Genomic DNA, 25,094 nt, shown 5'->3' with positions numbered 1-25,094 from the left:
TACGCACCGCCGCGGACATCACCGCCACGGACGTCACCGCCATTTTCTATCTGTTGAATCACTCGATACCTAATCTTCGACAGGAGAGGACCTATACTGCAAGTGCTGCTGTGACCTCGGTCTGGAAGAGACAATGGCTCGTGCGTCTGGGGAAAGGGTCCCTGCCTTCACTGCACAGGAGTTGGAGAAGCTCGTGGACGGGGTCCTCCCCCAGTACACGCTACTCTACGGTCCTCCAGACCAACAGGTGAGTACACAGGGAGCAAGTTGTATGGGCTATGCCTGGGTGGAGAGGTCTGGTTGTAAGAAGGAAGGGGGCAGAGTTCTGCGAGCATGAAGGACTGTGAATGCATGTGCCACATGGCAAGGGTAGGGATGTGGGCCACTCACTTCGACGGTGCAGTTGGTAATGACTTCTCTTCTCCCCCTGTACATGTCATGTAGGTCAGCGCCCACCAGAAGAAGGATATTTGGCGTGCCATCGCCAAGGACGTCCGGACCCTGGGGGTCCACCAGAGACGGAGCACCCACTGCCGTAAAAGATGGGAGGACATTCGCCACTGGAGCAAGAAGATGCCGGAGGCTCAGCTGGGGATGGCTCCCCAACGTGGGAGGGGTGCCCGTCGCACCATGACCCCCCTGATGTTCCGGATCCTGGCAGGCCTACCCTGAGTTGGATGGGCGCTTGAGGGCATCACAGCAGACACAAGGGGGTGAGTACAACATCATTCAGTGAACTTTGTGCGCAGTGATGGTGTCTGGGTGGGGGAGGAAGGCTGTGGCTTTCCCTAGGCCAGGGCGAGTTCCGTAGGCTAGGCCCCTCCGTAATGCAGGCCATGTGGCACTCCACCCCACCTCTGTAGAGTGCCAACTACAGGTATACATGCCCCTGTGTCATCTATGTGTGCTGATGTCCACCATAGCCATGTAGGCCATATCCCAGGAACTGCATCAGTAGAGCCCAACAGCGCGGTGTAGTGCAGGGGGCTGCTGTGTCTGTATTGTCCGCCAACGGTAGCGGTAAGCCATGCACTCAACCTGTCTTTCTTCTGTCGTCGTCCCCCCTTTTTGTGCTCTCCCTGTTCTTTTGTGCATGAGCATCATCAGGCGGAGGTACAGTGGCACCGGAGCACGAGGGAGCTGCATCCCACATGGCCATGGAGGGCCACACCACAGACTCTGAATACACCAGTGGGATGGAGGGCGAGGGGATATTCACAGCGGGGACAGGATCAGCAACCAGCGACACGGACTCGTCCTCCGATGGGAGCTCCCTTGTGGTGGCGGCAAAATCTGTGCCCCCCACTTCTACAGGTACAGCCGCCACCCCCCCTAGCAGCGCCGCCCTCCCAGCAGCCCCTCAGCCTTCGCCCCGTGCCCGCTCATCCAGGAGGGTGGGCATCACCTTCGCCCCAGGCACCTCAGCCCCTGCCCCTGTCACCTCTGCTGCCCTCAGTGAGGAGGCCATTGACCTCCTCAGGTCACTCACTGTTGGGCAGTCTACCATTGTGAATGCCATCCAGGGTGTAGAAAGGGAGTTGCAACACAGTAATGCATTCCTGGAGGGCATTCATTCTGTCAGGCTGCCCTTCATTGAACCCTGCAATCTCTGGCCTCAGCACTGATGGCAGCTATTGTCCCTGTCTCTAGCCTCCCCCCTCCAACTTCCTCCACCCGGACCCAATCCCCTGTACCCCAGCCTGTCCCAAGCACACCATCAGACCAGCCACGTCAACACACAAGGGAAGCTCAGGCAAACATAAGCACCACACATCCCATAGGCACTCACGCAAGCATCACACAAATACAGACACAGCAACATCCACTGCCTCCGCTGTGTCTCCCTCCTCGTTGTCTCCCTCCTCCCTCCCAGTGTCGTCTACACTCTCACCTGCATGCACTACCACTACAGCCACTAGGTCCCGCACCAGCACAACCACCACCACACCCCGCTCACCTGCACTCACCACCCCCACTACCATTTACACATCCCCTGTGTCCTCTCCCAGTGTGTCTGTGACGCCCCCTCCCAAAGTACACAAACGCGGGCACACACCCACCCAACATCCATCCACCTCACGACAGCCTCCAGCACATGCACCTGCACCCAAATCAACAAAAGTTACACCTCCTACAACCACCTCCTCTTCCTCCACTCCAAGACCCCCTCCAGCTACCCGTCCCAGTGTTCGTTAGAAACTTTTCCTGAGCAACCTTGACCTCTTTCCCACCACCCCCCCTCCAATTCATAGGTCCCGTACTAGCACCTCAGCCAAAAAATCTCCGGTACCAGTGGTGCCTGTTAGAGGTATGTGGAGTGCACCGGGCACCAGGGCAGCCAGTGTGACATGGAGCCACAGCACAGCCAGTCCCCCCCCTGTGAAGCACCAGAAGTTGGACAGTGCCCGACGGGATAGGGGGAAGACTCCAGCCGGCAAAGCTGCTCACAAGGGTCCCGGGGGGACTGTCCAGTCAGCTGTGACTCCTCCCAAGGTGGGGAAGGGGCAGAAGAAAGCGCCAAAGTCTGGGAAGAGCAGCACGGCGGAGAAGCCCGCCATCATCCCCGCTGCCCAGGAGGCCACCGCCAGCCCCATCGTCACTGGCCAGGAGGCCACCGCCAGAGTCAGTGCCCAGGAGGGCAGTCCCATCGTCACTGGCCAGGAGGCCACTGCCAGAGTCAGTGCCCAGGAGGGCAGTCCCATCGTCACTGGCCAGGACACCACCGCCAGAGTCAGTGCCCAGGAGGTCTCCGGCAGCCACAGCCCCACTGGGCAATGAGGGACCGCCATGGCAAACACCGCTGCACAGGTCAGAGACTGCAAAGTCAAGCACCGCTGAACAGGGCAAAGACCGCTGAACAGGGCAAAGACCGCCGAAGAGGGCAAAGACCGCCATGGCATGCACCGCTGCACAGGTCAGAGACAGCAAAGTCAAGCACCGCTGAACAGGGCAAAGACCGCCATGGCATGCACCGCTGAACAGGTCATAGACAGCAAAGTCAAGCACCGCTGAACAGGGCAAGCACCGCTGAACAGGGCAAAGACCGCCATGTCAAGCACCGCTGAACAGGGCAAGCACTACTGAACAGGTCAGAGACAGCAAAGGCAAGCACCGCTGAACAGGGCAAAGACTGCCATGGCAAGCACCTCTGAACAGGGCAAGCACCGCCAACTCAAGCACCGCTAGCCCATGTGCGGCAGGGGCAGTGACGGAACTGGGACCGTCACGGGGGGTGATGCACTCTGGGCACCAGTCCCCCTCCAGAACCAGTGGAGAACAGCATCCACTCCGTCTGTCCTTAACAGGATGAAGCACTCTGGGCACCAGTCCCCCTCCAGAACCAGTGGAGAACAGCATCCACTCCGTCTGTCCTTAACAGGATGAAGCACTGTGGGCACCAGTCCCCCTCCAGAACCAGTGGAGAACAGCATCAACTCCGTCTGTCCTTAACAGGATGAAGCACTGTGGGCACCAGTCCCCCTCCAGAACCAGTGGAGAACATCATCCACTCCGTCTGTCCTTAACAGGGTGAAGCACTCTGGGCACCAGTCCCCCTCCAGAACCAGTGGAGACTGTTATCGACTTGAGAGACTGTGGATATGCACTCCCCAGGATTGAACAGTGGACAACCCACCCACTGTAGAGACTTGAGAGACTGTGGCTTTGCACTCCCCAGGATGGTACAGTGGGCAAGCCACCCACTGTAGAGACTTGAGAGACTGTGGCTTTGCACTCCCCAGGATTGAACAGTGGGCAAGCCACCCACTGTAGAGACTTGAGAGACTGTGGCTTTGCACTCCCCAGGATTGAACAGTGGGCAACCCACCCACTGTGGAGACTTGAGAGACTGTGGCTTTGCACTCCCCAGAATTGAACAGTGGGCAACCCACCCACTATAGAGACTTGAAAGACTGTGGCTTTGCACTCCCCAGGAAACGTCAAGAGGCATGGAGTCCCCTCGTGGATCTGGCGTGGTGCTGTATTCCGGCTGAGGTGCCCCCCGTTCCCTTCCCCCTGAGGTGCCTGTTGTATTTCTATCTGATGCCTCAGCAGTGTTCTCTCCGTTTTGCTCAGGTATCGTGTGTGGGCCTCGCCCATGCATTTTGGGCCCAGTGGTCCACGGACATAGAATGGTGCATTACCTGCACTACTAATCGTGATGTATATTTTGTTGATTGTGTATCTATATCTGTATATATTTGGTTACTGTATTTTGATATATTACAATGGTTGCACTCATTTCCTTTTGTCTTTGCATTCTTCCGTGGGGTTTGGGGGTTGTTACTGTAATGTTTGGATATGCATTGGTGTGTGTGTTTGTAGTGGGTGAGGGTCGGGGTGGGGGTGGAGATGTTGCGTGTGTGTGTCCCTGACTTTTGCCTCCCCCCTCCTCTATGTCGTAGGTGCAGTATTCACCGTTGTCTACGGCGCCGGCGTTGCTGATGATCGTACAGGAGCAGGAAGACTATTGCAGGGAGTATTTGGAGTTCCAGCTCCATGGTGTCGTCGTTCCTCGTGGAGTGTGTAGAGATGAGCGTTTTCCCATTGAAATGGCTGTTTCTGCCGTGTTTTTATCCACGGTGAATCCGCCCCGGAAAAGGTGGCGGATTGGTAGGTTGTGATACTGTGGGCGGTACTTTGTCTCCCGCCTGTCTGTTGGCGGTGACCGCCGCGCTGTTTGTCTGTACCGCTGTGGCGGTCGGAGTGTTAAGGTGGCTGTCTTTGTTGGCGGTTTCCGCCACGGTCATAATTCCCTTTTTTTCCGCCGGCCTGTTTGCGGTCTTACTGCCGCTTTAACACGTCCACCAGGGTTGAAATGACCCCCATAATACCAATGTCCAATCCACATCAAGGGGGCAAATGTAATCCAATACATGTTGACTTTAGCCAAGATGAAATACTCAACATATCAAACAGCACACAATACAATGACACCACAATTGGATTACTGCCCACATATCCATTCATGGCACATCTCCCCTTGTCCTGGTTGATGTCAGCACTGCTCCCAAAGTCATATCATGACAACATCAGCAAATGGATCTGCAACTAGGGTGAATCAAACACAACTGTAGGGATACATCACAAATTACTCAGAAACGGTAAAAACTCAGAAACGTAATGGCAGGACTAATGTGTACCCAACAATACAGCTTGTCTTTATTACCACAACTTTAAATATGTGTTAATTACGATGGCCAGTGGCCAGTCCACAAATAGAAGTCCATGCCCACTGGCTGTGCACCACAACTTGACTCATTAACTACTGGCATTGAAACCGCCACAGGAAGGGACATCAAGTGGGCATGCCATGCATCTCAATGATCCTCCTTGGGTGGGGTGGGGTCAGATTTAGGATGGTTGTTATTGGTTTTGGGCAGGGTTGGCTTAACTTTGGAAGGGGTGGGCTTAACTTTGAGAGGGGTAGGCCTTTTCTTGAGGGGTGTGAGTTGTATGGCTAATTTCAAAGTCGGTGGGGGTGGGTATGAGAGGGAGGACTTGGATGTGGAAGGGATGGGTCCTTTCAGTTTTCAGAGGGGGTTTTCACATGGCTAAGGGCAAGGTCAAACAGGAAACTTTACTTGGGAAAATGGGTAGGGTCTACAGAAGGGATTAGTGGATGGGAGGAGGAGGAAGAGCTTGTCTTGGCTGTGGGTATTGTTGCTGCTGGTATGTGTCTGTCTGAGGTAGGTTTAAGTTTGAGTTGTGTCTGTTGCATGTGTGAGTGAGGGTGTTTATGTTTCTTGGGGTGCTTTTAGGTGGAGGGGTTGGCTAAGGTGGGAGTGGAGACTGTGTCTGTAGGTGTTGGGGTAGTATCTTGGTATATGATGTGTGGGTCTGCGGGTGTTGAGGTGGTATCTGGGGGTATAGTGTGAGTGGTGTGTGTGTCTGAAGATATTGGGGTGGTGTCTGGAGATATGGTGTGTGTGTGGTATATGTATCTGTGAGTGATGGGATGGTGTTTGGGGTATGGTTTCTGTGATATGTGTGTCTGTGGGTATTGTGGTGTGTCTGGGTGTCACAAGGTCCTTTCCTCAGGATCTGCACGTCGCTGGACAAAAGGCCCACGTCACCAACTCAGGAAGCTATTATAGCTCAGAGTTATGATGAAGCCAGTCGGGGGGAAGGTAATCAGGGAAGGGAACATCAGGGAGAGAGATCTGGAAAGTAAAGGTTAGAACAATATGCATTTACTCATTCATAGAAACGTAACTCATTATGGGCTCCTGACTAAATGCGTCTACGAGATATCAAGTGTAGACCTCTTCTGAAATGAGGGCAAAGCCCCTTCTTTGAAACATGGAACAAAAGTAAAACATGACTTCAGAATCAAGAGATGGCAAGAACTTTGAACTATGATTACACACAGAATATCAATCCTGTAACATTTATGTATTCACAACATAAACCTTTGATCATGACTTAGAAAATCTCAAAGAATTAAATATGCTTTTCACATTTTAAGCTATTCAAAGAACAATGAAAACTGATTTGTTTATCTCCAGAAATACTTTCACATTCATAATAATAAATGCCCAAAGGTTTTACTCATTGAACCGAAAGCGCATTACTTAATAACACAAGAAGCGCTTTTACTCAAGTAGTCTGAATCACTTATATTGTTATGCCAAGAACCTTTTCCTCCTGTGAATTGAAGCGCTTTACATCTGTGAACTGAAGCACCTGAATTGTCTTGTCAAGAGCGTTTTACATCTGTGAACTGAAGCGCCTGAATTATCATGCCAAGAGAGCTTTACTTCTGTGAACTGAAGCGCAAGAATTATCATGTCAAGAGCACTTTATATCTAAGAACTAAAGAGCATGGATTATCATGCCAAGAGTGCTTTACATCCAAGAACTGAAGCGTCTGAATTATCATGCCAAGAGCGCTTTACATCTAAGAACTGAAGCGCTTTGAATTACTGTGCCAAAAGAGCTCTTTACATCTGTGAACTGAAACACCTTGAATTACTGTGCACAAAAGCGCGTTACCTCTGTGAACTGAAACGCTTTGAATTACTGAGCCAAAAGATCGCTTTACATCTGTGAACGGAAACACCTTGAATTACTTGTGCACAAAGCGCGTTACCTCTGTGAACTGAAATGCTTTGAATACTGAGCCAGAAGAGCGCTTTACATCTGTGAATGGAAATACCTTGAATTACTTGTGCACAAAGCGCGTTACCTCTGTGAACTGAAGCGCTTTGAATTACTGAGCCAAAAGAGCGCTTCACATCTATGAACGGAAACACCTTGAATTACTGTGCACAAAAGCACGTTACATCTGTAAACTGAAACGCTTTGAATTACTGTGCCAAAAGAGCGCTTTACATCTGTGAACGGAAACACCTCAAGTTACTGTGCATAAAAGCGCATTACCTTTTGGATGTAATGACTTCCTCCAGACTTGGATTCAGCAAGGCCTTACCGCTACGAGTACGACCTACTAATTTTTTTATGCACCATGGACTTTGGTTAGACGATACTCTGCCATTCAGAAACTCTGGACTTCTCCAGAGAAACCTCCACGAGGTCTGGCTGCATCAAAGTCTTCAAAATAGTGAGCAACGTGCTTGGGTGTGGCTGGGCTTTATAGGCCTGCCACACCCCAAAATGGCTTCTGCCTCTTAAAACATGGGAATTGTAGTCCCTTCATAGAATAGCACTGATAAGTGCATCTTGTCCACCAATGCCCTGAACCTGCAGCTCTATGAGTATGCCACAGGGCAGACGACGCTGGTGGTCACCTTTGGAACAAGAGGGGATGACAAGTGGTGCGCATAAAGCGCCGCAGAGTTGCGCAGCGGAATTTCAGGCGAGACCTGGACTGTGCCTGGCCTTATTCCTGACACTGGGGGTATCTTGTGTGTAGTGTGTGGGTCCGTGTGGGTGGAATGTGTGTTGTGTGTGCGTGTTGTGGTGGTGTCTTTGGGTATGATGTGTGGGCCGGCGTGGAGTGGTGGTGTCTGTGGGAATGGTGGGTGTGGTGGTCTGTGTGAGTGACTGTTGAGTGTTTGCGTGCCAGTTTGTCTTGTGGTGCTTGTGCTTATGTGTGCTGCCTGTGTTTGTTGAGGTGGGTGTGTGTGCTTGGGACAGGTAAGAGAAGAGAGATATTGGATGGGAAAGATGTGGGTGGTCAGATTGTGGGATTGTGGAAGGCTGCCTGAGTGAGGAGGCCAGAGACTGAAGAGATCTCTGTAGGTCAGATGTGGCACTATGGGGGGCCACCTTGCGCTGCATTAGCGTCATTGTTTTTGATGTTAATGTGGCCCAACGAGGCCAATATCCCAGCGCCTTATTTACAGGGTGGCGCAATGCATGCATTGTGCCACTTTGTAACGCTTTGCGCTACATTATGACTGCACCAGGCATAATGTATGCAAAAGTGGCGTTTCCCCATTAGAAAAGCCGGAAAAATGCTGTAAGGAAATCTATGAGATTTCCGTATGCCATTTTTTATGGCACTTTTAACGTCTGCTCAAGAGCAGGCGTTAAAAGGATCCTTCCATTCTTTAGAATGGGGCCCTATGTACTTTGCAAGAGTAGTGGCAATATTTTGACGCTACTCCTGCAGAGCACGTCAATAGCGTAATGAAAATGGTGCTATTGCCCCCTACCCTGCACCGTGTGTGTGCCTTATTTTAAATACAGCGCGCACATGGTGGCAGTAGAGGGGTGCTAAGGGGCGCAGGGAAAGTGGTGCTGCACTCGGTGCTGCTCCACGTTTCATAAATCTGCCCCTGAATGCCTTCCAGGTACGCAACCAACTGCTGAGGCTGTGTGCCTTGCACCTGGACGGCACTCGGAATGGCAGTCAGATCCACAGAAATATTCCGTAGTAGGTCAAAAGCCTCCTTACTCAGGGAGACAGGGGTAATGGGGCCAGGGAGTAAGGTGCCTGGTGCGAAGGAGATGCCCACGCTCTTGGGTGGGTGGGCATGGCCAACTGGGTGAGAAGCAGTAGGGAGGGTGGAGCTAGGACTGGGAGTGGCAACAAAGGATTGAACAGGAACAGGTCTTGAGGGGTCCGCCACCACTAGGGAGTAGACACTGGAGGAAGAATCCAAAGATAAAGCTATTGATCCTGTGTCCTTCGCAGCACTCCCCCCACCCTCCCAGTCACTGGGTCCCTCCGTGTCTGATGTCTCTTGACTAGAGGTATCATGGCCAGCTGCATCCCCACTGGTTTTGGCCCTGTCACCTACGCTTGCCTGTGGTGATGCTGAAATTACAAAGACAAATAGGGTCACTACATGTGCCTGAACATATTTGAACAACTACTTTGATTATCAAACATTACCATAGTATACAGTAGCTCCCAGCCACAAGCTTCAACAAAGTGGACCCAACATTTACAACATCATATGCATGCATGCTACATGAACTGTGAACATTTGGCCACAGGACATTCAGAGCCACAGACAACTCCAATTTCATGGGTAAAGTGGTGCAATCACAATACCCATGGAACAAGTATAGTTTTGAATGGTTTAGCTTATGTAGCATCCCTCAGTAACAAAATAGAATGGCAATGCCAAGTTCAATCTCACAAATCCCACACAAGATCATGCATCCAGCTAATCTTCATATGACCATTACCACATCATGAAGAAATGACGGCCAAATAATCCAGTTATGTTGTAGCAACAAGTGCAGTAGCCGGAAGAAGGTGGCAGGAAAACACCTATGTCACACAGCTAAAAATACCCAATGATAATTTCACAATATGTACATTGTCTAAATAGACTCATGGAAGTTGTACCAATGTTGCCCTGATAGATAAGACACCTTTCACAGAAATGTACACTGGAGACAATTTAGGCAAACTGACTGGGAGATTTGTCTAAAAATATCCACAACACATTGAATCAGCTAGCTCCACTGAAATCACCTGTCTTGATTGGTATTGCTGGGAATACCCTAATCAGATTGTGTAAGTAAATACCAATAGTCCATTGAATATTGTAGAAGCTGAGAGATTCTCCAGTACCTGTAGAAGGCCCTCAACATGTTGCTCAATGGGAAAGCACATCACTGTCCCTTTTTGTCATGCAAACACAGATTCTTTTGGATGAATGAGTGTACAGAACCATATATGATTGCAACATTCTTGCATGTCACTCCCTGATCCATGTCATCAGTTAGGTAATGATCCGTCACCATTTAACATGTGCTAAGCACTTCGTCAAATGATTCTACATCAATGGCATAGAAATTCACATTGTGAGTCAAACCTGTAGTCCTTCTTGTCACTTCCTTCATTGCTTCTGCACTTGTACAATGCCAAATGACATGGAGTGATGGGTGAGGGTATGTGTTAGCCACCAAGCAATGGTGACACACCCTTATCTGTGGCACCACATGAACTGTAGGTCCATCACATATGTCCAATTCGTAACACATGTTGGCATGCACACATATGTGAGGGAATCAGACGTCATCCCATTAAGACAGGTAGACCATGCATGAATCAATAGTTAAAATGATATGGCAAACGTAAAATGTACACATGCTAATGTGTAGGCACATGGAATGATCGTAACAGTGATGTTACCAAAATCATGACAATGGACGTTCACTACTTACCAAGGGTAAGTTTTTCTCTGTGATTGCGCCCAAAGGGCAATATGCACTCTGTCACATGTATGATGGCCACCTTCACATGACAGACAATAGTGAGGCACCAGCACTTGTGACACACTGAAGACAAGTGGCTTGTGGGAGACAGATGACAATATACTCACTTGAGAAGACATATGGCAGAGTACAGTGGTCTATTACCTCATGTTCTATGTTGTTGGGGCTGACACGCTGAAGACAAGTGGACTGTTGGGTACAATTGACACTCACAGAAACAAACAATACTACCTGATTGATCACTGTACTCAGCAATGTGTTGGCCCTGGTTTTGGACTGTACACTTTTGTGTCCTAGGTCACTGGGCCAATAGGCAAGGCACATCGGCATGCACCAATTTCCATATCTACACAAAAAATTACTCATCTTGTGTGTCACACATAGCACACATAGCACATCTCCAATCTTCTTTTTCAGACTCTAACACATCAACAAGCAATGTAACAAGCAGGAATATGACCAGGACTCACCCCCTTGTGATTTCTATGCCCCCCTCAAATGCCAACCAAGCTCGGGGTAGGCCACTGCCAGAATGTAGGCTATCAGAGGGGGTCAGGCTCGACTGTGCACCCCATCCGTTTTGGGAGGATAGCCCCAGCTAGACATATGTGATCTTCCGGGCCCAGCATCTCATATCCTTCCACCTCCTGTGACAGTCGGTGCTCCGCCGGGTCTGGACCTCCAGGGTCTGCACTTCCGGGGGATGGCTCTCCAAATCCCTGTCTTTTGATGGGCGTTGACCTGTATGGATACAATATACAAATGAAAAGGTTACAATTCCAGTGTTTTGGCCAACTGGTTGTGTCACTCACATTTCAGAAACACCAAACACAAAAAATGTGCAATTGTCAACTTGCTACAAGTGTAAAGCACACATGCTGATGAGTACAGGGACATAAATGCATACTTTTGGAGTTATCTGCAGACTAGCCCACTACCCTGCTAATAGCCTAGACTGAATAAGCAAGCCTACTGACGTCAGGTAGCTCAGGCTCAAGCAACATGTACTGTGATGTGAGCCCCAATGAAACACAACGCACCATTATAACCTTCTGAAGGGTCACCTCCTTAGGCCAGGCTGGACAGACACATTTACATCCAGTCACATTGACTCACTGCATACAGTCCCTACGGACAACTACAACAGTACAAACCATAACCTAAGACTTAAGTGACAATGACAGGGCTGCAATGGGTGGCACGTAAAGTACCTTCCCTGTGCATGTGTGGACATGTAGGAGAACCAATGTAATCTCATACCACTTCAGTGTGGGTTTGTGTGGTATGTACGTGAAGCACAGAACAACATACCTTTGACCATATGTGGCAATCCTACAAGGATGGCATCCAACATACTAAGGTATCATTGGTCTGAATAGTTGCATGTAACCAAGCTAATGAGTCACATGTCATGCCCTCCCCTGAATCACTGCACTGTAGGTTTGTCACTTGTGCAAAATGCCTGTACTGGACAAATATGACTTAGGGAAAGGTGACAACAGAGCTATGGGAGTAAGAGAGCTGTCATAAGGCAATGACACACATTGACAATGAGGCTCAACGTGAATATGTTCTAGGTCAGGCAATCATGTCAGGACCCATTCCTGTTGTTGTCAGTGAACAAAGACCTTTAGGCCAGGTTTTGCCACTGAAGACTCATTTTCCCCACATCCAAGTATCTGCAGAGCTACAGGGAATGGGCCTGAGGCCCCAGTTTCATGGCCACAGTAACTTCACCCCAGCATGGTCTATGCCTCATACTGTGAGAAACATTTGATAGGCTGAGCATACAGAACCTACACTCACATTTTAATCACTTCCATGCATGACATTACATCCCGTGCCCATCCTCTATCTGAGTTTAGGGTTGTGTGGCACTCTGAAGGACACATTGATTTTTACATGGTTCTCATACGAGTTTGGAAAGGCCAGATGTGGGCTGAGTGATCTGTGGGACAATACACATTGCTAATGAGATCCTCCAATGACTAAAACAGTATACATACACAGCTCATGCTGTAATGCACATACATGTTGTTTTACATTTACAAACATCATATCCAAAGATACGTCATTGTATAGCTGTAAAGTCTCCTTGACTACATATACGAATGCAACATAAGGAGTATCTAGGGCTTATCACAAAACATGATGGTAATGTGAAATACATAGAGTACCTATCTCCACTACCAACACCATGTACATCCCATGTATGGAATACAAAGTGTGATAACAGGCACCTGAAAAGTCTCACTGGCACTCAGAGACACATCATAGCCTATGAGGAAGAAAAGTATGGTGTTGAACAGATTCAAATATGCCTATGAGGTTCTTACCTGCTCCTCTGGTGAGCTATAGTTCTGACCATACAGGGAAAGGACCTCCTCAATGAGCCTCTCCAGCTATTCAGGAGAGAATGAGGGGGCCCTTTCACCTGCTTGGTGTTGCATGACTGCTTCTGGTGACAGCACACAGCAGCTGAAGTGGTGGAGGTGTGGATGGCAGCAGCGTCAGGAGTCAAGTGAGTGATTTAGAAAAATGTGGCATCCATGTGCTCCAAGTACGCAGTCATCGCTGCGGACAGCCACAGCCATCGGCCTACAACTGTCACAGTCACCAAAATTAGCCTATGGCTGTGTCTTCAGCAGTTGAAAAACACCCACCGCACAGTCAACTTCCACCACATGTCACAGGCAATTCCTAATGTCAAGTGGACTAGGTCAGGCATCCGCCATTTTGGCAGTTGGAAACATAGTATTGGGTCCTGTAAAATGCATCACAACATAAATATATATGGCTGATTATCACATCAAGCTAAACCAGCCTTGCTGTTTAGGTTCTCCTACACAATCACCAGTGTAGCGTGGTGCTGGTAACAGATGACATATTATGGTGGTGCACTGTCCACTGGTGGTGAGAGTATTTTTGATGATCAGAACAGACTGTTACATTTTGAGGGACACATGAGGAGCAGGTAGTTGGGTGATGCGCAAATCCATGTTGTTGACACATGTGTACACAATTATGGAACTCACATTTCGCCCTTGAGTAGTAGACAGCTTTGGTGTGTAATGGGTGTAATGTTTTTCCAGTCAATAATGCTTTATCACATGATTACAGTCCTATTCATCATGTATGCTGGTGTGGATGCAGTGACCTATGCTCCAATTTATTTAATTCCTCAAATAGGTACCCTTGGAGAGGGAGGAGATGTAACAGTTGCCTAAACTTCCTCAGGGTCTGCACAATGAGATTGTGCGCCAATCTCTAGGCAGCTCCAAGCCATATTGCTTTTACAGCACTGAACATTAGAGTGGCCAGACGAGGGAAGAACTTGTGAAGGGGATGCCAGGGAACAAGACCTGAAAATAAACCTTTTACACATTCAAACAATGACTGCATCCTTGTATATCAGGATTAAGTGTTGACAGATTCAGGCATGATCCATCTCCTGCCCGATTCTGAATTAAGGATTCTCTTTTTGAACAGGTAATTCAAATAAATATTAATATATCTTGAAACTTTGCTCTTCTTAAGAAGTGCGATTAATAATTCAAGAATTTGTATGTGCTTAGTGAAAACAAAAAAAGTCAGGCTTCCCCCTTGATATTCTGCTTTTTAAACAAGCCTGATTTACTTAATGAGTAATTAGTGAGCTTGCAACAAAATAACTCTAGACTTCCAGTACGTTATAATGTTCACACTATCATTATCTACTTCTGTAACATTCACTAAATCAAAAAGAAAAGCATGTCGCCTCAGGGAAGCCCTTACTGTACAGAGTGCAAACCCAGTATGAAATCACCATGAGTTGTGAACAAGGAGATTCATGCTCAACAGCAGAATGCTGTCTAAAGTGTTCAGAAACATGCGGAAGCAAGTGCTTAGCAGGAGCCAGCAGCTGGGGCTGGTAAAGCTGCAGAGTAGCGCGAATACAGCCCAAGGCCAACCTGGCCAATAGCAAAAAATAGCAAAGCAAGCGGAATAACTCACCAGCTGGAATAAATCAACTAAAGGAATCCTCTGGGCCACCCACTCAAATACAGGAGCTGCTCTGAAGAGATTCTTGAGTAGGTCCACAAGGGTGGGGCTGCTTAAATAGATTGGGGCCACATCCAAGAGAGCTGTCAACAACTGACCCTGGGAAATGTGGTCTGAAAGAAACCTGTAAGCACAAACTACAGGTCTTTAACCAGGAAGCTTCTTGCAAACAAGCATTGGCACATGTGTCTTTTTACCAAATAAACATTGCACATCATGATCTTGCAAACAAGCATTTGCACATGTGTCTTTTCACCAAATAAACATTGCACAGTATGATTATATCGCAGAACACTGCAACCACCAACATGCAGAAGAATAAACTTGTCTTTTCCCACAGCATGGATTAAAATTTTGTTGGGCACATAAAGTAACCTGCGATATTGGACACAACTTGGTGGGGGCAGGCCCTAGAGCGCGTGGTGCCGCAACTTTGACAGTACTCTCCCTCCCAAGTGTGTTGTAGCGTCTGGCTTTTTGGAATGAAGGAGATGAAATTGTCATACTACTTGCGTAGCATGCACTTGATCCGCTTGAATCCAGGAATCATTCTCTGGACCATACACTTTCCAGGTGATTAAAATCAAAATTTGTTTCTACATTTTTTTAGAGTTCAAAAGTGCTCGAACTTCATATTCCCATTCTTCATTGACTAATGCAGGATGGGGACGCAAACGGAACCGATCGCATGCCAATTTTAAGGGAGAGGTGTGAAAGACTGAATGTATTCATAAGGTTCTGGGCAATTGCAATTTTTCAGTAACTACATTAATCTGTTGTAGCACTAGGTAGGGGCCTATGAATTTTGGATGGAACATGTGTTTCTTTTTTAATGTGATGTGTTTTGTGGAAAACCACACTTTGGGGGTCATTCTGACCCTGGCGGCCGGTGGCCGCCAGGGCCACCGACCACGGGAGCACCGCCAACAGGCTGGTGGTGCTCCCACGAGCATTCTGACTGCGGCGGTTCAGCCGCGGTCAGAAGCGGAAAGTCGGCGGTCTCCCGCCGACTTCCCGCTGCTCGGGGGAATCCTCCATGGCGGCGGAGCGCGCTCTGCCGCCATGGGGATTCTGACACCCCCTACCGCCATCCTGTTCCTGGCGGGTCTCCCGCCAGGAACAGGATGGCGGTAGGGGGTGCCTTGGGGCCCCTTGGGGCCCCTGCAGTGCCCATGCCAATGGCATGGGCACTGCAGGGGCCCCCGTAAGAGGGCCCCACTGTGTATTTCAGTGTCTGCAATGCAGACACTGAAATACGCGACGGGTGCAAACTGCACCCGTCGCACCCCTGCAACTACGCCGGCTCAATTCTGAGCCGGCGTCCTCGTTGCAGGGGCATTTCCTCTGGGCCGGCGGGCGCTCTTTTGGAGAGCGCCCGCCGGCCCAGAGGAAATGTTTGAATGGCCGCCGCGGTCTTTTGACCGCGGTGCGGTCATTTGGCGGCGGTACCTTGGTGGACGGCCTCCGCCGTCCCTCAAGGTCATAATCACCCCCTTTGTCTCCAGGTCGGTATGTAGTACCAGGACAATGTCATTTGTCATATTGTTGTTTGTATGCTTTTGTTTGCTTTTTCCAGATTATGCTGAATGATTTTTTGAGTGTGTTGAATTTTACACAAAGTGTCTGTAGCAGCGGGTGCATCTAATGCTGTATTAGGTATGGTGATGGGGAGTTTATTAGGATGATACATATATAACCCATAAAAGGGAGAGCAGCCAGTGGATGAATGATAGGAATTATTACAAGCCATGTAGTTCTGCAGTTGGTATAAAAAGGTAAGAATTGTGCATAGGTAGTCCTTGAACTATGGGTCTGTGTGAATGTTCTTTGAGACACTTTTGCCACTTCTCAATTTTAAAAACTTCTTGTATTTTATCAAGGAATTCCCCAGTCTTGATAATACAAAGAACTCTGGTTGGAGCTATAATAGATTGTCATGGTCCTGTAGTATGTGTGGTCACTGAGTCCTGATGTGAAAGTGTGTCAGCTTTTTAGTTATCACTCCCAGGTCTAAAAGTCACTATTAAATCAAAGTAAGCAAAAAAAGCATCCATTGCAACTGTCTTGGAGTGAGAAGATGAGCAGAACTCATGAATAGTAAGTTGCGATGGTCAGAGTACACTGTGATGGTATGCTATCCTTTCAGATAGTGTCGCCATTCCGTAAAGGCATCTCAAATGGCTAATAATTATTTCTCAGCAATCACATAATTTTGCTCAGCTGCATTAAGTTTTCATGACCTATAAGCCACTGGATTCAATTGGCCAATGATTTGATTTCTTTGTGACAAAAAAGGCCAATTGCTACATCAGATGCATTTGCTTCTCTCTCAAAAGGTTGTTCTACATTAGGATAAGATAGAATTGGGGCTGAAGTAAAGGTTCTCTCAGAGTTTTGAAGGCTTCTTCTGCTTCTGATGACCATACAAACCATTCCTTTTCACACACCAGATTTGTTATTGGCGTTACTCTTTGTGAAAAGTTATTAATGAAACAGCCATACAAATTTGAGAAGCTAAGGAAGCACTGCACATCATGGACTGAGGTGGGTGTGGGTCAGTCTGCAACTGCCTTGATTTTTCTATCTGCCATTTGCAATCCAGAAGGGGACGGAATGACTCCTAGAAATTCCACTGTGGTTACATGGAACTAGCACTTGCTGAGTTTTTCTGAGAGCTAGTAAAATCTTTCTTTACATGTATTTCATGAGCCTTTTCTGAACCAGAATAGATTAAAATATCATCTATAGAAACACTTGCAAACAAGTCCAGAAACTCTCTGAGGACATCATTCAGAAAATATTGAAACACTGAGAGTGTGTTATATGAGCCGAATGACATCACTGTGTACAAGCCATAACGAGCCTTCGAAGCTGTCTTCCATTCATTGCCGGAGCCCATGCAGACTAGGTAGTGTGCTCTTCGCAAGTCCAGATTAATGTAGATTATGGCAGATTTTACATGATTCAGGAGAACCGGAATTAAGGGCAAAGGGTATTTGATCTTTACTGTAACTTTATTTTATGCTCTGTAATCTATACATGCCTTAACTCACCATTGGCTTTGTTGACAAAAAAGAGTGGCGATGCAGCCGGAGATTTTGAGGGACCTATGAACCCATTTGCAAGGAATCTGTCCAAGTATTCTCTCAAGTGTTGATTCCCTTTTTAAGATAAGGCATCAATTCGACAACTTGGAATGACTGCCCCAGGTGCTAGATCAATTTGGCATTCATACTCTCTGTGTAGGGGTAACTCTTCAGCACCTTTCTCATCAAATACATCCACATACTGAGCATATTGAGGTGGTAACACAGTTTCTTTTTCCGCAGCAGTGGCAATTTGTAACTTTTGCTTGAGTGGAAAATTGATGCAATTTTATTAACAAAATAAGGACCTAAACTGGAGAGTTCTTCTTTTCCAGTGTGATCAAGGACAGTTGTATTGCCATCTGTCTGGGTGTTCCATTATATGAGGTGGGCTTCCTTTTGAGAGCTAGGGGATATGGTTCCAGCAGATGACACCAACCATATCCATTTTTGCCTATTTAACAGGTCAATGTTGATATGTCCAATTCTACAATGTTCTGGGGGACTGTAACAGTATATTTGGTGGCCTACACAGTCTGATATGGTAATGCCAGAATGTATATGTTTCTGACATCTTGACAGCATATGTGCTAAACAATGTAATAAAACCTCTTCTGAAAAGAAGACACTTGTATTCATGTGTTGTAAATTGGTTCTAGCCCTGAGCTAGACACATTGTGCATGAAACATATCCCTGCATGCAAAACAAAGCATGTATCTTCGTTGTATCGTTCATGTGGTCTTACATATCTACATAGCTAAATGTAAATTTTAAAACAGCAGACAATGAGTTCGTGCCTGGTGAATTTATTACAATGCTAACACAGAAAAATATTTTAGGACAGAAAGAAACAAAAGTGTACAGTGGTCAGTCATGGTGAATGAAATCATTGGAGTAGATGCCACACCATTAGATGTCCAAAGTCCACAGTACTCCTTCCATTGAAACTGGAATGTGGACCAGGATCAGTCCACTGAGTGTGAGTGTGTGACACTCAAAGGAGGACATTAAGGAAGAGGCTTCTTGCTGGCAGTGGTGGGTGTCTTGCCATCTGCACCTCCTGGATTCTTGCATAGATACCTCCGCTTGCTGGGGGAATCAACTGCTGCAGAGGCAGGGGTGTCCAAGGGTGGTTGTGCCTCTGACAGGCCCTTCCTTCTTGTAGCTGCTCCTGATGTACTAGGCCTTGAGTTATGCAGCCCACAGGAAGGGGTGGGCGGGGGTTGAAAAGCACTCCTCAGGGTTGTGTGAATGCCCCTCAGCACCCTGTTAGCCTATATTGGAAATGTGGTCATCCATTTTTTGGGTCATGTCCCTCTGCAGCTACATGGCTGATGGTATCCTGGTCGACAGCATCCCCAGTGGCCTCACATCGCTGTTCCACAGTATCCCTCCCACGCACCCTACCCCGATGAGCTTGTGCCCTTTCCACAAGGTACCCTCTCCATCTGAGTCCTAGACCCTCAATTTCAGGAGTATTGGGATGCACCTGAGAATACAGGACTGGGGCACAGGATGGTTGGAACGGTGCTAGTTACATAGGTTGGGTGGGGCGCATTGTTGCCTGTGATACTGACGTAACAGGACTGGGATGTGTTGTTGTGGTCACAGTGAGAGTCACTGTTTCTGTCTGATCAGGTTATCCAGATATGCCAGGACCATTCTTAACATCCCCAAGTCCAGAAGTGTTGTCATTACTGAGGGCTTCATCCGGGGATTGAGTGTGAGTTTGGTTGGTGGATGAGGTCTGCCCAGGAGCTGGGCCAGCTCGACATATTGAGTACGAGGGTACATTGTTATTTGTTGAAGTGTGACATCTACTTCCAAAGGTTTCGTTTTACAGAAATTAGAGACATTGGACATTTTTAAGTGGTAGGTTAGCCTATTGTGCCATGTTACCATGGTACTGGAATATTTGACATTACATGTCAAGCTTACCTTAACTATAAGACTCAAGCAGCACTTTGGAATAGGGCATTAAAATGACATCTTACCAACAGTGAAGCCAACACAGTAAAGAGGCAACAGGTGCATTTGACCATTCGGAGTCCTAGATGAGTGTGATACAGGCAAACACACTACTTTGTTGTATCTGTATCAGCAGTCATCGTGTGTGCAGTGCTGTGTCAATGTGTTTCCTGCTGCTACTAATCTGCTGATGCAGCTTAAGTCCTTAGGAATACTTGGTGTACCCACTTGGTAAGATGTCATTCTTGTCCTCAATGGTTTAATCTTGGGATACTAGGTCAAAATAGAGCTATGGAGACAGACACACCTCTGAGTTGAGTATGATTTATACATACTCCGAGCTGAGTAAACTTCATTTGAGAGTTGACATATAGGTGTATTCGGGCAAGTTCACACTGGGCTAGTGGTTGAAGTTACAGAAACAGAGCCTCCTTGGAGTTGCAATCAGGTCACTCCCTCTACTTCACAACACTTGACAAATTATATTCTCCCAGGTGAGTAAACTTAATTTGAGAGTTCACATATAGATGTATTTGGGCACGTGCACACTGAGCTGATAGTAGGAGTTGGAGAAACAGGGCCTATTGGGCTTTGCAGTCAGGGCACTCCCTCTGCCGCCCAACATTTGACACATGGAGTAAACCTCATTTGGGAGTTCCTTAACAGATACATTTGGGCAAGTGGGCACTGGGATGGTGTTTGGAGTTACAGAAACAGGGCCTCCTGGGAGTTCCACCCAGGTCACTCCCTCTACCTCCCAACACTTGACAAATAGTATACTCCCAGGTGAGAACATTTAATTTGGAAGTTCACTAACAGATATATTTGGGCAAGTGGATGCTGGACTGGTGATTAAAGTTACAGAAATAGGGCCTCCTGAGAATTGCAGTCAGGTAACTCACTCTGCTTCACAACACTTAAGAAATGTTGGGTATTACATATCTGTTGCCAGACTGCCTTTAGTTTGGAGCATACATTTGCATGTTGAGACAATCCATAAGTTTTGGGCTGACGTTTTGTCATTGAAACAATTAACAGGCACCATTCCATCTTATGGCAGGTGATGGGCCTTGGTAGCTGTGATGTTAGGTTCAACAATACACATTGGCAGTCTTACATCCTAGACACTCTGGGTATTGAATGTTGTTAGAGTCAATGAACAACACAGTAGCAAAAGCTGAGCTATGAGCATGCAGAGCATTGCATTTTAGCGACAGATTTTGTGTTGTAACTTACCAGGCTACACTTCCCCTGCTATTCCTCTCCAGCCTTCAGGATGCAGGATGGCCATGACCTTCTCCTTCCAGGGAAAGAGTTGTAATGGGGCACTGGGAGGGCCACTACCAGTTTTATTGGTCTCCATCTGTTGTCTGGAGGCCAGGAAATGCACATTGCCATTCAGGTCATTCCACCTCTTCCTAATGAGCTCCTTTGTGCACAGGGTAGTGCCTACAACATTTAGGGGCATATTTATGAGCCCCTAGCACCACTGGAACGTCACTTCAAGTGACGCTCCAGTGGCACTAACCTCTGTTCCATATTTACAAGGAGGTGTATCGCCACTTTTTGTGGCGTTATACTTCCTTGTAAAGATGAGCCCCTCCGACGCAGTTCTCTGCGTCAGAGGGGCGTACAATGGGTGTTGCTGTGGGCGTGCCACAGCAACACTCATTGCATATTGACACTGCCTCAGATTTACACAATTTCATAAACCTGAGGCAGTGCCGAAATCTAACGCTACCCCCAGGGATGGCATTAGCAAGGCACAACGAGGAGGAATACTTTTACTCCTGTTCGTTTTTAACTTTTCTATGTGTGCTGCATTCTGCAGCATGCTTAGAAAGAGCAAAATGCCAGAAATGATTATTTATGTGCAGGAAGGTGTTCCTCCTTGTGGATAAACAATCATTTGAAAATTACACTTTGGCACTTCTGTGTGTGCTGCACTCTCCAGCACACACAGAAGTGTCAAAGTGCCATTAGTGATTGTTTATGTGCGGGAAGGGACACCTACCCGCACATAAACAATCACACCACTTAACGCATTGGCAGAAAAATTTAGCACCAGCGCAGGGGACAACACAGTGATGCGCCATATTCACCTAAATACTGCGCATCCCTGCATTGTGAAAATAACAGAACGCTGCACTGCCAATTTTGGTGCAGCATCATGCTCTGTCATTTTCCATAAATATGGGCCTTACTCTGTCGACAATCCTTTGCAACAGTTTCATATTCCTACTGAGAGAAGTGTGCTGAACTTAGACTCTAAACAATTATGGCTCTACTCTTATGATTTCCTCCACCATGACTCTCAACTCATCCTCTGACGAATAGGGATCTTTGAGACGTGACATGGTGGGGAACTAAAGTGGGTGACAGGGAGTTGCTCACAAATGGAAAGTGATATGGGGAGTAAATGGAGAAAAGATTGTGAAAGGGGTTTTAAAGATAGTGGAAAAAGGGGTGCCTTATCTCTGTAGCCAGAAAGAAACTCTTGGTTGCAGTGGAAATGCAAAGGATCATGGTCTGTGAAGGGTTGTGTTTTATAGTGTGCTTTGCACCAGGTTGTCCATGTTTGAATTCATCTAATGGGCTTTTGTCTGTTGCTTTGCTGAATGTGTACCATTGCAGTCAATGGCTAACTGCTGCATGGGGACTGCCACGTTGACTGTGTGATTATAATAGGCTCAGCAGTTGGGTGCAACACTGACGGTGCCGGAGTATGGACCGCCAAGATAGCAGACCACCGCGTCAATGGCAGTCACCATTTTGGTTTGGTGGCTGCCAATTCTGCCTCCCTACATCACAATACAAAGGTCTGGGGACCACCGACGCAGAAGTCTTTTCGGCATATTTCTGTCATTTTTAGTCTATTTTCTGGAATCTAGGTCACTGGAAGGTGCTGCTGTTTGTTCTCTTTTAAGATTTGTAGGGTAGGGAGGATAAAGGGCAGCTGTTGTAGAGGTTAGTTATAGTGTTGTTTGTGTGTTTTAGTACATTTAGTTGTAGTAACTAAAAGGTGTTTCTTTAATGTCTTGGTTTAGGTTTTCATACAGTGTTTAAGAAATGTATAGAAATGCTGTATCATATCGTGTTATGTTACTTGAGATTTGATGATTAAGTGTAATGTATATGTATTTTTGGATTCTACTTATTGTTGTGGGTAGATTTTCTGTTTTACTTTGCTGTTTTTCTTAATGAATGCGTCCTGTGAGCATTTTGATTTTCCAGTTTCCTTTTTGAAGGAAATCTGTGTTGGTCTCTAAAAAACAATATTTTTCACTTTGATTTCCTGATTTTAGGTTTCTAAAATGTATTTTTTTAAGCAATGTTTCCCTTTTTTACAGTTCCTAGATACTTTGGATTTTTTTGATGGATCTCTTTTGTTTTATTTCTACCTTTTTTATTTGGCTTTTTGGAGAACAAAAATGCAGTTTTTAGTGGATTATATTTTTTGACCATGTGGATTTAGGGGGTGAACTGCAGCTACAGAGCAGTAAGTTACATTCAATTTATTTGTTTTGGGTGGGAAATGTTATATTCTATAATTTCTGTAAGTGTTATGCAATTGTTATTTGGAATTGTGTATTTTACGTGTAACAGTTCTTTTACACAATGGATTGAGTTTGTTGTTTGAGGTTTTTGATTGAGGTTTGGAGTTCAATATCGACTATATATATACACATATATATTATTATATCAGTCTTCTTTAAATGTCTAGTTTTATTTATTGGGTTGACTCTCATAAAATACTATATTTATTATTTAGATAAAAAAACAATTTTGCAATGGTTAAGTTTATGCTATATGTTTTTGGGAGTTTTGCAGGTTACAATTCATTTTATAATAAGCTTTTGGCAATTATTTCTCGGTAGTCTAATCCTTTACTGTTTATGAAGAGGTTTACTTTAAATTTTAACATTTGTTTGGTTTGTTTACTAAGTTTAGGTGTAATTTGGTTTACAGATTTCTCCATTTGTAGTTGTTAGTAGCTTTGTTCTTTTCGTAGGGCTTCTATAGATTTATAGAGTGTGTGTTGGGCTCTTCCAAGTATGGATTGGAAGGCATTGTGCCATCATTCCACTGTTTTTGTCATTTTGACTTCCTGTGTCAAGTTTAGTTCATGCAATTAAATGCTTTAAAGTCAGTTTAGATGGTACTTGGCCTGTGAGGTATTCAGGGACCTTAGGGAGTATACATTTTTGTATTTTTGTTGTGGGATCCTGGAAACTAGTGCGGCCTCTCTTACATCCTTCAATACCTTCCTTACTTCTATTTCTGTTATATTTGGGTGGTGCTTGTATTGACTTAAATTATTTACAACATCATCTTTTGGAGTGGCCCTCCCATAGCATACATTAGATAAATATTTAGTATATTTCCAGTTCACAGTTTCTATTCATGTAATTTTTGGTTTGTAGGTATAGCTCATTTGACTTAATAACTGCTTCCCATTCTGCAATGTTATATATCTTGCTTTTTCTGTCATTATGGACCAGATTATGACCTTGGCGGATGGGATACTCCATCACAAGTGTGATGGATATCCCAGCCGCCGTATTGCAAGTTCCCTTATATCCTATGGAACTTGTAAAACGGTGGGCAGGATATCCGTCATGTTTGTATTGGAGTACCCCATCTGCCAAGTTTGTAATCTGGCTCTCTGTCTGAAAATAGTGTAATTGTATAAAGAATCACAGTTTTAAAAAGTTTACACAATTATTATTCACATATAAAATTATGAAACAGCTTTTCTTCATTATAGTTACAGATGTATTCTCCCTAGATGTTTCAAACGTTTTTCAGCTTTACTATTGGAGGTGCTGCAATGTGAAGCAGGTGCATTATTTTTTGTTAGTAGAAAAAAAGAGCATTAATTTCATTTTAAATGTTTATTTGTTGGTAGTTTGTAGAGGTAGGGGTTATTAGTTTTTTCAGTTTTAGGGTGAGTTTCTGTTTCTGTTTTATAATATTTTAAATATACTTACCTTTTTATATATTTTTTCTAGTTTGTGATCAATCTTGTTTTTCAGTAGGTTAACTCTTTCTCAATGTTTTAGTATTTTCTTTTAGAAAGTACATGTAAACAGATAGAACTTGTTTTGCTAATTATTTGTTATTTTAGATTTTTAGTTTTCATTAAAAGAAAGGTTTAGTTTAAATATAAGCCGTCCTTACTGTGCAAGGCAGTTGTCCAGATATATATATTTCTGTTTTCAGGTTGTGGGCGTGGATCACATTTTAAATTGACATCTCTTCTGAACAAAGAGCAGTGGAGCTTCTTGAGGTGTGGACTGATATGGGTCCATTTGGGGATGGTCGAGGATGAATCTGGCTGCTGAATTCTGTACGGTCTT

Source organism: Pleurodeles waltl, chromosome 2_1 (assembly GCF_031143425.1).
Source record: "Pleurodeles waltl isolate 20211129_DDA chromosome 2_1, aPleWal1.hap1.20221129, whole genome shotgun sequence".
NCBI lineage: Eukaryota > Metazoa > Chordata > Amphibia > Caudata > Salamandridae > Pleurodeles > Pleurodeles waltl.
The sequence above is the reverse complement of the archived record's forward strand: the minus strand, read 5'-3'. Positions refer to the sequence as shown.